The sequence below is a fragment of the Canis lupus genome, chromosome 18 (assembly GCF_048164855.1).
Source record: "Canis lupus baileyi chromosome 18, mCanLup2.hap1, whole genome shotgun sequence".
Taxonomy (NCBI): domain Eukaryota; kingdom Metazoa; phylum Chordata; class Mammalia; order Carnivora; family Canidae; genus Canis; species Canis lupus.
The window spans coordinates 3,959,689-3,972,957 of NC_132855.1; the positions used below are offsets into that span (position 1 = coordinate 3,959,689).

Consider the following 13,269-nt stretch of genomic DNA (forward strand, 5'->3'; position numbering starts at 1 on the left):
TTTTGTGGAAATATGATTGAGAATATCACAAGTCTCAACATATTTATTATATCTATTCTTTTTTCATACACATCTATATGTATGCTTATTACACTCACATGCAAAATTACTTTTAAAATATCTATACAATGTTAAACTAATTTTTATGAAGTATGAGATTCATTGGATTACATATTTTGTTTATATAGCTCAAAAGATTGGTCTGACTTATTTTTTAAATTGGTACAAATCTTTAAGAGTTTCAAAAACTCTATAACTTCATTGATGAACATGAGACAAACAAAATCCCATCATGTCTTAATATGTATTATTTAGTGATTCTTTTTTTTTTTTTTTTTTTTTTTTTTCTTTTTTTATTTAGTGATTCTTGATAAGCACGTAGTACTCAAGTTGCAGTTATGTGACAATCTTGCTCTCTAGATAATCCATGTAATCCATGTTATCTAATATCTCATGTCAGAAGACATGAGATGCTGAGTGTATGGTGACCAGGCGTGTCTCCTCACATCTCAAGCTCACTCAAAAATTCTGCTTAATAGGTACACAAAGAAATAGGTAAAAAGAAAGTTATAAATAGGGTGAATGTATGACCTATTTTGGTCAGGATTTTCCAAGGTTATACCAGTTATCCCAAGAAATATGATTAATAGTCCACTTTTACTTTCAAATTATATAACTAGGTGACAAGGTAACCACATCTAACAAAGAAAAAAGAAAAAAGAAAAGGGAAGAAAAGAAAAGAAAAAAAAGAAAAGAAAAGAAAAGAAAAGAAAAAAAAAAAGAAAAGAAAAGAACAGAGAAAAAGAAAGAAGATAAAAGGAAGGAAACCCAAAGATCTGAGCCCCAACATGATATATCCCTTAATGAAACTGACCATACCTACAATAACAGTAAACTTAAATGGTCTAAACTCTCCAATTAAAGACAGATTGTCATATTAAACAAACAAACAAAAAAATCCAAGACACATTTATATCACTTATAAGAAACTCAATTTAAATATAACCATAAAAAGGGACCTGAGTGGCTCACTCAGTTAAGTGACTGACTCTTGATTTTAGCTCAGCTTATGATCTCAGGACTCTGAGATTGAACCCCACATCTGGCTCTGTGCTAGGTATGGAGCCTGCTTAAGATTCTCTCTCCCCTTCTCCTTCTGCCCCTCCATCCATAAAAGAAAAAATATATATATATCCATTAAAAGAGGCAAAAAGTTAAAAGGTTGGAAAAATGTGCAGAATGCACATTCTTTGCACGTGTACACAGAAATATATTCTAGTCCATACACAACTCAGAAAAATCAGAAAGGATTCAAGTCATACAATGTATATTATCCAAACACAATGGAATTAAATTAGAATTCAGTAATAGGAATCGGGAAAATCCCCAAACATTTGGAAACCAAATAACACATTTCTACATAACACATGAGCCAAACAAGAAATCTAATGAGGAACTAAAGATTTTGATCTTAATGAAAATGAAAACGTAACACATTGATCTATAACATGAATGCAATCACAGTCAAAGTCCCGGTGGGGTTTGCTTGGTTTTTTTGTTTGCTTTTGTTTTCTGTTTTTCGTTTAGAAATTGAGAAGCTGATTCTAAAATTGATATAGAGATGTAAAGGATTTGGAATACCCAAAACAACTTTGAAAAAGAGCAAAGTTGGAAGACTATATACTACGTGATCTCCAGACTTAAAAGGTACTGTACTCTACATCGTGCTATTGGCATGGAGATAGACAAAAAGATCAACAGAATAGAAGAAATTTCAAGCATAGACTCACACATATATAGACGATTGATTTTTGTCAATTGTGCAAAAGCAATTCAGTGAGGAATGGATGGTCTTTCCAACAAATGGTGCAGGAACAATTGGTTACCCGTGCAAAACATACAGACTTCGTGTTAAATTCACAAACACCCAGGTACAAGTAGGGAAAGGGTAAGAACTTTATGTTTAATCTTTTTCTTACTGGAAGACAGGGGAAATAAAGGCTTTATTAAAGCTTACTTTTATGAACTGGGGGCGGGGAGGATTACCACCTTTCATTAAGAAATTTGTATCTTTGGGGTTGAGTTACTCTGGGGTTAAGGCATTGTGATTCAGAGTCTAAACCATCAAAGTGGGTCTCCAAGAGCCTCAACATCTCTTCAACCAGAGGAACTTTTTTTTATATAATTTACACATTAGCCATCTTTTTAAAATTCCCCCTAACGAAAAATTTCTGCTACTAAAGAAATATTAGAAATCACTTCATTTGATCAAAACAATGCAAAATTAGGGTTTTCGTCTATAAATGTGAAACCAAGTTTTTTTCTGCTCGTTGTCTAGTGCTTACCGACACAGAGGTATACACCTCTTCCTGTGTTGCTGATAATGCCAGAAAACCACTCATTTGCAGATGGGTACATCTATCTGGAAACGATGACAATTATAGTTTCCTTTATTTTGCCTCACTTGACATTATTGTGACTCTCCGATACGGTTTAGTTGAACAGGGTCTCTATATGTAACTACATCGTGGTGACTTTATACGATACCAAATATACTTGCTGGTCATTTTTGGAAAAGCTTGAACAAATCTGACTCAAGAGCTCATGCATCCTCAGTGTTATTCCGTCTCTCCAGGGGTACAAAATCTCAGAGCTGTACGGACATAAACTCTGCCTATCGTGAGGACTACCCTTTTGGAACTTAACTGTCAAAAAACCATGGTTTGCAAACTTCTTCCTCTCTTGTCATTTCGTCCTTGCTTACTTGTTCTTTAAAGGCCCTGAGCACTCTGCAATATATTCTTTCTGGAAATAACAATAGACAGCATGTCTGTGAGGATTAAGTCCAAGCTATGATTTGATGGTCCCTTGAAATTAAAATAAAATAAAATAAAATAAAATAAAATAAAATAAAATAAAATAAAATAAAATAAAAGCTATTCCCCACCTATATTACCAAAGCTTCCTTCTCAAGTTCAAAATGGAATCCGTCCTTTTATAAAATACTTCAGTTTCATCTTTTATGGAACAAGCAACTTTGTGCAGCAAATGTAGATATTGCATAAAGGCACAATATTAAAACATGAGTAAAAAGGGGACCTACCTTGGTAAAATGTAGCTATCTTCCAAATTTCCAATTCAGATAATTAATTCCTAATAGCAACACAAGCCCTTCATCAGTTCAATCTGGCATCATGACAGCGTCAAAAATGTCAAAATAATTTAGTGTACAGATAACTGCATAACACACAAGACCGTGAGCCACTTGAGGGCAGAGACATTAAGCTTTTTCATCTTCTTATCTCAGCAATTGACATAATGTCAGGCACAAAGCATATAATACACTAATAGTTCTGTGAGTTATGCTCCTAAATAAGCTTCCAGGTTTTCATTTTGATTTGGCAAGCAAACACCTATATAAATTCCCATAATGCATGAGAATAAAATTTCCTAAAACATTAACGTTAAGATAAAAATGTGTGAAGTAGTGTCGCCTTGAATGAGATCTCATAACTTTTTGGATGTGAAGTCAAATATCTTCATAAGAGAAAATAGCGTATCCGCTAACACTGCAAGAATTACAAATGATGGAGGGGAGAAAAAAGAAAAAAGCAAAAAACAAATGATGGAGGAAATTAATATTCACAGCAGCTCTCACATTATCACCACCCAAATGATGGTGAGCTTGAACTCCAGGGGGACCGTTGCAGTTTATCAGTGTTTATAAACCTAGTAACCTCTGGACTTTTAATACGTAAATATTTTTATTCTGTTTTTTTGTTTTTTTTGTTTTTTTTTTTTTTAAGGCCAGAACATTTCATTCAAATAAGCTGCAAAATGAAACAGGTCATTAGTTAAGGCATATGTTATATTCCTGAGGTAAAACAAATTGGGCTTTTGGATGTGGTGAGATAACTAATAACCTTAACATGCAGCAGAAAAAAAACGGGAGGGTATGGAGTGGAATGAAACAAAATGTTTCATTTCCACAATATTACATAATGCATCGGTGAGGTAACCTTTGGCTTGTAGGTTTGTGTTCCGGACTACGGAACAAAGTGCATTAGTGCCACCTCCTGGCAAGTAGAATGATCCCGAAGAGAAGGTTTAATTTTCTAGGAGGCCCCTTACTTGATAAGCAGTCCCTAGATGCTAAAATGGTAAGTGGAGAGGAGAAGAGAAGCCCGTAGGCTTCTCCTCCAGGGGTAATAATTACTATTTCTTAAATATAGCAAATATGAGGATTAAAACTGTCACCTACACAAAGCTATTTGTTTTTTACCTTTTAATACCTTACCTCGACCTACCTCATGAATCACTGTAGCTTTAACATTAAAAATATGGCCTAGACTTTATAGGGACATGTGCGAATTGTCCGAGATGATGACACTGACTTCCAGCCTGAAGCCAGTAGGACTCACCCCTCATGAAAGCCAATATTAGTTCTTAACCAGTGTCACATGTAAAAATATCTAAGATGGGAAGGAAAGGTTTTTTTTTTTTTCTTGGAAGGAAAGGTATTACTTAGAATCTTGTAGTGAGGGTCTCATGCTGCCATACATACGTTTTCTGTGCCCATTTTTTAAGGCGTTTTCCAATGAAAAAGAGACTTAATAGCTTCTTCAGAAACCTATTGTTTTGTGTCTAATTTCTATTAGAAAGCTTGTGCTCTAATTTAGCCCATTTCTTTACATTTTTAAGTCAAGGGAATTTTTAATTCAATGGAAACATGATACAGAAATGCATTGTATCAGGGCATTGGTAAGTGTCCAGGTGGCCCAGTTGGTTAAGCGTCTGCCTCTTGATTTTGGCTCAGATCATGACCTCAAGGTGGTGAGATAAAGCCCTGTGTCAGGCTCCACGCTCTGTGGGGAGCCTGCTGGAGATTCTCTCTCTCCGTCTCCCTCAGCCCTGCCCCTGCTCATGAGCTCTCCCTCAAATAAATAAATAAATCTTTTCTAAAAAGTTAAAAGCAAAATGCATTTTATCTTTCCATCCATTTTAAGTTGTGGGTGGTTTTTACTGCTCTGCCATAAAATTACTAATATTTTATAACCTTTTACAAGGAATCATACCAAATTGTGTAGTCAATAAAATACTGCTGCCTAAATAATTAATTAGAAATTCTGACATTTTGTTAAGTCAAGGACTAACCACCTTCAGTGAATGTAAGGTCCATGAAGGTAAAAAAAAAAAAAAAAAAAAAAAAAAAACCACTTTTCTATTTGATTCAAGGATGTCTCTTCAGCATCTATATAATATATAGTGGATGTTCAGTGCACATTTATTGATTTTTTTTAATGAGAGAGTTCATTGGGCATAGGAATTTATTGGTATAAAATAAAAATTAATATGAAATTAAATCTGGGGTTTCATTTAAACCACTAGTTATTCCTTACGTCTCAGGGTATTTCAAATGGAATGTACACACATGCACAAATACATGCATACTCACAATACATAAACTACATTAATTTACAAGGCTCTGTATTCGGCCCTCTTCTTTTCCTTGTCTGCCCACTTCCACTTAGCAATTTTATTTATCTTCAAGGTTTTAATTAGTTCCTCTATATGGATGACTCCAAAATCTTACAACCATATCCTCTCTTCAATGCTCTAGAATCAACCCACATTTCAAACTTTCTGCTAAATATATCTGCATACATACCTGGTATATCTGCTACATTAACTTGTTCTTTTTTATTTTTTTAAAGATTTTATTTATTTTTATGACAGAGAGAGGCGAGAGAGAGCCCAAGCGGAGGGAGCGGTAGAGGTAGAGGGAGAAGCAGGCTCCCCGTGAAGCAGGGAGCCCAACGTGCGGGGCTGGGACCCTGGGATCATGACCTGAGCTGAAGGCAGAGGCTTAACCGACTGAGCCACCCGGGTGCCCCTAACCTGTTCTATAAACACTTCAATCTAGCCATAAACAAACCTGAACATATGCCTGCCCCATGAATATTTTTTCTCCTTTTATTCCATATTTCTGTAATATCAGACCATCCTCCCAGCATTTCAGACTTGAAATCCTAGGCAACCTCATGTGTGTCTCCCACATCAGGTATGCACACACGCTTGTGCACATACACACTCACACACCCCTCTCCACTTTTGTGTCATGTGCCCAGTTGAAATCCTGATTAATTCTTACCTCGCCACAGTCAGTAATCAGCCTCATTCATGGCTTAGAAGCCTCTAGCCTCCCCTCACTGCATAACCTCCTAATTCGTGCTGTCATCTCAATCATCCTGAAGCAGCATTACCTCAGAGCATCTTAAGCAGAACACTGACTCAATATGTTAAGAGAATAAAAGTCTCTGGCCAAATAAGTTGGGGAAAACTAGTTTTTTTTTTTTTTAGGAAGTAAAATTGATATATTTACTTTATAGCCTGAAAAATACTAATGCGAACGTGAGTTTCCAACAGGGGAAAATACCATGCACCTTTTCCCTCTCTTACTTGTGCTCTAATGTGTTTATGTGAGACCATCTCTTCAACTATTACTCTATAGAATATGCTTTGGAAAGTACTGCTGTGAACATCATCATGATAACTCCTCTCCTGTGCTCAGCAGTGGAATGGCAAAGAGAGCAGAGAGCACACTCCAGAGCTGGGCTATCCAGTCAGTAGACTATTTAAATTTAAAAAGTTAATCAGCATAAAATAAAATTTAAAATCCCAGTCACACTAGCCGCATTCCAAGTGCTCAACGGCTGCAGAGGACTAGTGGCTACCATATTGGATAGCACTGCTCCAGAGTAAGACTAACTGGGTTCAATTGTTTGGTGGTTTAACCAGGGACAAGTTACTAACTTATGCAGGATTTCAATTTTCTCACTTATTGATGAGGAAAATGATAGGAATCTGCTGACAGGTTTGTGAGAATTAAGTGAATTAATCCATGGCAAGTCTTCAGAACTGGAACTGGCACATAGTAATAACTCAGATAATGTGAAGTAGTATTATCCATCAGGATTATTTTGCACAGTGTAGCCCCACCCCTACTAAATGATGTACATAGACTGCTTACAACTGTATATTTTACCTTATTCACCATCTTTCTGTGGTCTAAATTTCAGTTTCAGTAGACATGTGAATATTAAGAAAATGTACTTTTCCATGAGAAAAAATGAAATATGTGATCAATGGAGTATTAAAATCCAACAAAACCGTAGGTATTAATATAAATATGTATTTTACTTAGAGAAATGTTAAACCTCTATCTGCAAATGATTGCTTTCTAGCTAATTTGGTTCTGATATAGAAACTAAATTAAAAGCAATATTCTTGCTTGAAAGAGATGATCAATGGTATTTTAAGATCGGGTGTCCTTTCTGCCTGCTTTGAATGCTGACGATCAAGTGACATAGGAAAAAGAACAGAACATATCCATCCTGAGTGAGCAGGGAATGTGATTTCATGAATGTAAAACACTTTTCAAGAAGTGAATGCAATAATTAAAAGTGCTGTGGACATGAATAACTTAGATAGCTCAGCAATCTTTATAGACACAATCTTTACATTAGAAAAGTCAAATGATATCTCCAATGGACCAGCAACTTTTTTTTTTTCATCGTTAGGCATAATGAATAGGAATTTTCAATCTCTTTGAGAATGTCAATTCAACATTTGTCACTAGAAAGAAATTCTCTGTTCCCAAGAGAATTCTAAAGCTTACTTGAGGGCAAAGACCCTCACCATGACTGACACATAGTAGGCGCTCAATCACTGATTACAAAGATGTTAACAATGATAATTCCTCATGTGGATACATTTTCACTGTTTACAGCAGTTTTTAAGTTTTTATTACTGGAGAGTTGAACCGTTTAAGACCATTTAAAGTTTTCATCAACGTGTGTGTTAAACTCAGAAGGGAAGTGGTAAATAAAATTGATTCAAGGTATATTCTTGACGTGGTATTACCAAAAACAAGACAGAAAAAGGTGCATTTATTTGAATTATTAAATAAGCTCAAAACCGAATTAATTTGGCAGGACCACAATTGAACTATTAATCATTTATTCCTTAATGCCAAATAACTTAACCAAAAACCATCCTTCATGTTTTCTCCTGTTCTGTCCAAACTTACTCTTCCAGGGCAAACTTCAGCTGGTTGTTAGAAACAAAACAACTGATGTTTTCATGTGTGGGGTTGAACTGTTTACCAAGTGTCTTGTCCTAAGGAAAATTGTAAAGTTAAACTGGCACCTTTCAAATTTCCTAATTCTAGTGGTCCTTCCCCATCAGAAATGACATCATAGTGAACGCAACCGAAATCTGTGTTCAAGTTAAAAATAAAAAGCATCTCATCTTTCACTGATTACTTCATATGGGAGTGAGCTAAATTCAAAAGCATTAGACAAAATATGTCTTTAGCTAATTTTAATTATTAGAGAAATAAAAGAGGAATGATGTAAATAGTATGCATAAGCGAAATATTAATTTGTCGTTTTAATATAAAAAGAACATTTGTTCAAATATTTGTGGTATATTTTAAGCATACAGAAAAGTAGAGAGAATAATACAAAACATTTGCTAATATATCTCTTCCTTGTCATATCTTAATATTTTTCCATATTTGCTCCAAGTCATTTTAAAATCATCTTTGGATAATACTCTACGGTCCTATTCCAATCATTCCTCCTCCCACATAAAAAAGTATAAATTTTTATTTATATTTTTATTATTCCAATGCATGCTTCCATACTTGACCAATTAAATATATGTATACGAAAATGTTTTGTTTTTAAACTTTATATAAATGGCCTTATACTTAAGGCATCCTTCTGCAAAACTCCCTTTTGCATTAGTATCAATTTTATAAGTATTTTTTTGTTCATTGAAACTATAGTATTTGTGGATAAATGTATATTGCACGGACATACCTTAATTTATATTAATCGTTCTCTAGTTAATGGACATTGAGTTACTTTTCAGTTTTCAGCTACTACAAAATGCTGCACTGATTGGTTTTGAACATAAAGCCTTATTGATAATGGTAGCATTCCCTCTATGGAAACAGAATTTCTGGTCAATGAATATGCATTTCTTTAACTTTACCAGTATTTATGAATTGTTCTAAATGTTTGTACTAATATGGAGTTCCACTAGTAGTTTATAAAAGCTCCGATTGCTTCATGTTCTCACTGATAATTGGTATTTTCATACTTCTTAATTTATGACAAGTGAATGGTCATAAATTGTAATCTTAATTTTTAATTTGCATTTTCCAGATTGCTGGTGAGTTTAAGTATCATTTCGTATTTGTGGGTGGGACATTAAGTTGTCCTCTGTTATAAATCAACTCTTAGCATTTGGTGATTGGGTTATTGATTTCTAAGATTAAATATGTTCTGCATACTAATCCTAATTGGTTATATTATTTTCAAAAAAGTGCATTCAATCTTCCCTTTGTCTTTTCACTTTTTAATAGATTTTTTAAAGAACAGGGATTTTTTTTTTTTAAGATTTTATTTATTTATCAATGAGAGACACAGAGAGAGAGAGAGAAAGGCAGAGAGAGAAGCAGGCTCCATGCAGGGAGCCCAACACGGGACTTGATCCCAGGTCTCCAGGATCACGCCCTGGGCCGAAGGCAGGCGCCAAACTGCCGAGCCACCCGGGGATCCCCTAAAGTACAGTTTTTAATCGTAACATTGCTAAATAATCTCTGAGGTGAGCTTTGTGTGTCTTCTTTAAGATATCCTTCACTTATCTCAAATACACAAACGTATTCTGCTATATTGTTCCCTAATAGTTTATTTTTTTATTTTCTTTTTGTTCCCTAATAGTTTGTAAGTAAACTATAGGTCTTGATTCTTCCTAAAATTTATTTTGGTATATATTTATGGTGTTGCATGGTCAGGTGTCAGGTATTCAATCTTTATCAGGGCCTACGTAAGAGGTTGTTTGCCCTGAAACAGACTTGCAGCCCTCCAAACCCTAAAGGCCTACATGGTACACGTGTTCTTGTTTAGGTGCCTGGTCATGGTAGAGGAGGGACAAGGACGTATATCAGAATATCTGACGTGGTGTTTCATAGTACACGCATGCCCTTTACCCTGACCCCAACACCAGTCCATAATCACTGATTCCCCGGAGAAACACTAGGGATGGGAGAGTGTCCTACCTATGAAGTACAGTATTGGAGGAAGGAAAAGCTAAAAATCAAGCTTAAAGAGACTGCCCTTCTAGTCTGCAGCATTCTCTTGAAACTTGGTTGGAAATAATATTAAATGAAAGACCGTATTCATCATAATCGAATAAGGACAAGAGCAGAACATGGAAAACAGAGATGCTCAGAGGGAAATATTGGTCATGTTAACCCATGCCAAAGAGCCCCCTTCCACGCCAAGTACCCCGTAGGCTGAGAGGGCTAACTTACTGTGGCCATTACGCACTTGGATCTTATAGATGATCCCCTTGTTCTGATTTCCTCCAGTCTGGGCGTACTAAAGGCAACTGTGTAGCCTGCTTACTGGGAGCGAACACACTGATGTGATTAATACAGATATCCATCCAACCCACATCCGCATTTTGGTTCTAACTGAACTAAATTGAAATCTTTATTTTCTACGTTAGGTTCTTCTGATATTGAACAATATGTCAGCTTCCTTAAATGTCAGTCAGTCCTCAGAACCCTTCTGAGATGGAATTTCTACCCCCTCAGTAGGCAAGAGTTCGTATCTGGGCAGTGAAGATGTCACAGGGTGATGCAACTACCTGGATTGGAGGGATGAAGAGCTAGGCTTCTCCAGACAACACACGCCTCCGCCTCTCCGCAGCTGTTCTTCCTATGGTTTTCCAGTGTGTTCTCTTTAACCTGAAATGGCCTTTATTCAACCAGCCACAAAGCAAGTCTGCCCTTCAAGACACAGTTTAAAGATAAAGCTATTAAAAAACTAGCTTCTCATTCTCAAATTCAGAATTAAACACCTTGACTCAGCCTTGGCACGTTACGTACACGTTAATCTCTCCACTGTACTTGTAACTTGCTCGAGTTAAGAACTATACCATATTCCATGTCTTTGGTTCTAACCAAATCTTGAAGCATGACTCATAGACTAGCAATTTCATAAATACATGTTGAATCAATTAGAAAAACTCAAGGTTCTCTACTGTGCCTTAATTCGTACAGCCTGTGGAAAAACTTGACATCAGGTATTTTCTTTTTCTATATTATACTTTGAGAGAGAGGAGCCTGAGTGGGTGAGAGGGGCAGAGGGAGAGGGAGAAGCAGGCTCCCCACTGAGCAGGGAGTCCCATGATATTGGGGTCCATCCCAGGACCCCAAGATCATGACCTGAGCGGAAGCAGATACTTAACTGATTGAGCCACCCAGGCACCCTGGGCATTTTCTCTTCTACTATGAAGCATTCTTACCGAAGAAGAAATGAAGACACAATATAAAATAAGTAATAGTAATTAATAAAATAACCACAAATGTATAAAAAAGTTTGTATGTTCACAGATGTTCAGAAGAACAGTCTGTTTCTCTTCTGTTTTCTCTTAACATTGCAGCATGAACATTTTCCATTCCCATAAAAATCCTTTATAAATATATCTTAATATTTATTTTATCATATATGTATAATGTCCCATTATGTTGTCATACTCTGATTTACTTAGTATCATTCTAATATTAAACATTCAAGTTATTTCTACATTTTCATCATTTATAAATAATGCTGCAGTGAGTATCTTTTTCTGCATATTTCTTTACAATAAGGTTCCTTAGGATAAAGGGTAAGAATATTTAAGCAACATATACACATTTCCAAGCTGTTTTCTAAGTACCTTTGAGTGTTCCAATTTAAATTCTAGTCAGCAACACAGAGGAATCCATCTCTCCATGACCTCCTCAGTAATGAGTATGGAAGTTTTTAAGCCTTGTTTTTACTCAGATGAAAACTGGTTTACTATTACTGCCATGTTTTTTTTTTCTTCTTTGATGACCTTTAAGGTTAAATCCTTTATATATTTATTGGTAATATTTATTTCAATTTTTATAATTTGTCTTTTCTTTGCCTTCACTCATCTTTCTGTGGTCCTTAGGTGTGACTCTTATTGATGTGTATGAATTTTACTATATATCAAGAATATTACCTTTCTGACACATGCAGGTTTTATAATTTCATGTGTTCAGATCTGTACCTTTCAGGATATACATTAGAGATTATATGTTTAGAAAATACTTATCTGGAGGCTAAACAAATCTTCATCTACACAGATTTTTAAATTGTATACATGTATGCGTTGGTTCACCTGGCCTCTCGCGTGGAAGTAGGGTTCCAAATAATTGGCTAATTTTTCCAATGTCATTTGGTTAACAATTTTTTTAAATCCCTTCCTTTCTTATATCATATATGAGACCTCCTCAATTCAATATTAATTTTATATACAAATCAGAGTCTGTTGCTGCATTATCTGTTTGGTTCTATTGTTTTTACTGTCTTACCAGTTCAACAGTTTTCATACTTTTGTCTTTATGATCTATGTGTTGATATCTATTACAGCAAATTCCTTGTCATTGCATCTTAAAGGTTGAATATACAGATGGATAATGGTCAGAACATTCATGACAAAGAAACTCTCTATGACACCTATGTCATAGATGAGCCGGATAGATGACATAGATGACAAGGAAACATCTATGACAAGAAAGCCACCCCTCAACCCCTGCAGCAGTTGATAGTAAGGATGTGGTCAAGGACTGTCCCTCTCCTGTTCTGCCTCTGCTTCCAACTCAGAACTAACCAGAGTAAGTCAAACAAACGTGCTTCCTAAACCAATCACCCAAGCTGTCCTCATTTCTCCAGGCCAACACCTCCACTCAGAGCTACCTGAAGCCTTCTTTTTCTTTTCCTCTATAGAATCCCCACTTCCTGTTTGCTTGCCTTTGAATCTCTGCAACACAGACCCAGACACAGATAGCAAGCTCTGAACAAACAGCCTCTGTGCTCTACTGGGTTTTCATTTATTGCCACACACCCCTTTTTCAAAATTTTCAAAACATTAATATCTCTAAATGCTTCAGAAAATCACTTTTGAGGCTGCCTTTATTTTTCTTTCTGGTAAGAATATTGACCTTAAACACCAAAGAATTCCCAGGTGCTGTGTTTTTGTGTATGAAACTATAATTTTTCCCCAAGGATTGATCCTAAGTCAGGTAGCCACCTGGGCCTGGTGGGGAGCTTTTCAGAGATGTTATAATGAATGATGTCAGGGCCTGTTGCTTTGCTTTTGTGTTGGGTACAGGTTATTGGACAT

At 35.7% G+C, this 13,269-nt stretch overlaps 3 long non-coding RNA genes across 4 annotated transcripts in view; 2 read left to right on the forward strand and 1 right to left on the reverse strand.

Moving 5' to 3' along the window:
* The window catches only part of LOC140608583 (uncharacterized), a 1,020,376-nt gene that overhangs the window by 877,625 nt on the left and 129,482 nt on the right, over positions 1–13,269 (forward strand). The gene's annotated exons all lie outside the window — the stretch shown is intronic.
* On the reverse strand, positions 8,037–12,553 carry LOC140609423 (uncharacterized). The gene is made up of 3 exons (XR_012011255.1): positions 12,458–12,553; positions 10,723–10,864; positions 8,037–8,178 (listed from the first exon to the last, which is right to left on the reverse strand). It is a non-coding gene; the product is annotated as an uncharacterized lncRNA (long non-coding RNA).
* LOC140609425 (uncharacterized) overlaps positions 12,664–13,269 on the forward strand; it is a 19,937-nt gene continuing 19,331 nt past the window's right edge. Inside the window, exon 1 of the long non-coding RNA XR_012011256.1 lies at positions 12,664–12,760. This is a non-coding gene — a long non-coding RNA (uncharacterized lncRNA). The remainder of the gene's footprint in view (positions 12,761–13,269) is intronic.